Consider the following 1,872-nt stretch of genomic DNA (forward strand, 5'->3'; position numbering starts at 1 on the left):
CGGGGGGGGGTTAGGGGTTGCAAGGGCCTCATTTTTTCTTACTGCCCCCTTCCGGTTCGGGAAGGTGGGGGGACCTTGGCGGTGCCCGGAGCCGGCGTGGCGCTCATCGAGGGACGCCCGGCCCAAGTGGTAAGTTGGAAAATGGCGGAGGGGGGGGGGAAGAAGGAGGGGCTTTGCAGGGCAGGAGGCTGACCTCCCGGCCGGGGGTGGGAAGGACACAGCCGGGGCCCAGTGGCGCAGCCCGGGCCCGGAGACTGACGGACAGCGCCTGGTGTCTCTTTGAGGCCCTGACGTGGACAAACTTCGGGTTTCACGACTCCGGGTTTCTCCAGCGGATGGGCCGACCGGTGGAGGCGCGTGAGGGAGACGAAGGGACTTCCGTTTCCTTCACCTAGGCTGGGGCCAGGCCGCAGAGCGGAGTTGGCATTTCCAGATTGGGGCTCGGGCCGCGCCTCCTCCGGGACCCTCCCCTTGGACCGAGCTGATCGCCGCGGGGCAGTTCGGGCCGGCTGTCCTGGCGCGGTGGGTACAGCTTGTGTAGGCTTTCCCCTCCTCCGCTTTCCCTCCTTCCCCTCTTCTCCCTCCCCTCTCTTCTTTTCCCCTCCACTCCCCTCGGGCCGGCGCTGCCATGTTGGTCAGGCTGGTCTTGAACTCCTGACCTCAGGTGATCCACCCGCCTCGGCCTCCTAAAGTGTTGGGATTAGAGGCGTGAGCCACCATGCCCAGCCTACCTGCTGTTTTTTAAAAAAGGCTAGTGAAGTAAAGCAGTGAGAATAGAGAAGGAAGAAAGAAATCTGTAACTAGTTGTGATCAGTTGGTTGTAAACACCACTTCACTCAAACCAGCCTCCACATGCTGTTTGAGTATCTTCATGACATGATAGCTGCCTTCCCCTACAGCAACCAATCAAAAAACGGAGCAAGGCAAATACCACATGCCTTTTATGACCTAGTCTTGTAAGTCACATGCTATCATTTCTACCATATACTACTGATGACACAGTCAGCCCTGGTTCATTATAGAAGAGAACTACCCCGGGGTGTAAATAGCAAGAGGTGAAGACCATTGGTGGTCATTTTGGTGGCTATGATAGCCTTGGTAGGTCATTATAAATCTGTGGCTTTTACTTTGAGGGAAATGGGAAGCCAATTAAGGGATCTGAGCAGTGAAATGACCATGAACTGACATGTTTCATGAGGATAACTCTGGCCATTGTGTGAAATGACTGGAGAGGAGCAAGGATGTAAATGGGAGACCAGTGAGAAGGCTATTACAGTCCGAGAGAGATGCACTAAGGTCATAATGTGGAGTCGAGAATTGGTGATATTCTGGATTCATTCTGAAGATAGAGATGACAAGATTTGCTGATGGATTGGATGTGGGATATGAGAGAAAGGAATTAAAGATGACTTCCAAGGGTTTTGGAGGAATAGGAATTACAAAAATGAGTTCAACATAGATCTTGCCATAAATGAGCTTACAACATAGGAGAGATAAGGTGTGTACACAAGTGCCATATATACTACATGGCAGAAAGCACTGTGCTCCATAATAGAGGCACAAATTTAAGTGCCAAGTATAACAAAAAAGTTCTGGAGATGGTCGCACAACCATGTGAATACACTTATTGCCACCGAAAAATGGTTAAAATGGTAAATTTTATTTATTTATTTATTTTGAGACGGAGTCTTGCTCTGTCACCCAGGCTGGAGTGCAGTGGCGCTATCTCTGTTCACTGCAAGCTCCGCCTCCCACGTTCACGCCATTCTCCTTCCTTCAGGCTCCCTAGTAGCTGGGACTACAGGCGTCTGCCACCACGCCTAGCTAATTTTCTGTATTTTTAGTAGAGACGGGGTTTCACCATGTTAGCCA

General features: G+C 51.7%; 1 protein-coding gene across 1 annotated transcript in view; it reads left to right on the top strand.

Moving 5' to 3' along the window:
- Positions 1-255: 255 nt before the first annotated feature.
- XIAP (X-linked inhibitor of apoptosis, E3 ubiquitin protein ligase) overlaps positions 256-1,872 on the top strand; it is a 73,320-nt gene continuing 71,703 nt past the window's right edge. Inside the window, exon 1 of the mRNA XM_012001515.1 lies at positions 256-522. The gene's annotated coding sequence lies outside the window, so the exon portion shown is untranslated. The remainder of the gene's footprint in view (positions 523-1,872) is intronic.

The sequence above is a fragment of the Mandrillus leucophaeus genome, unplaced genomic scaffold (genome assembly GCF_000951045.1).
Source record: "Mandrillus leucophaeus isolate KB7577 unplaced genomic scaffold, Mleu.le_1.0 Scaffold661, whole genome shotgun sequence".
NCBI classification, from domain to species: domain Eukaryota; kingdom Metazoa; phylum Chordata; class Mammalia; order Primates; family Cercopithecidae; genus Mandrillus; species Mandrillus leucophaeus.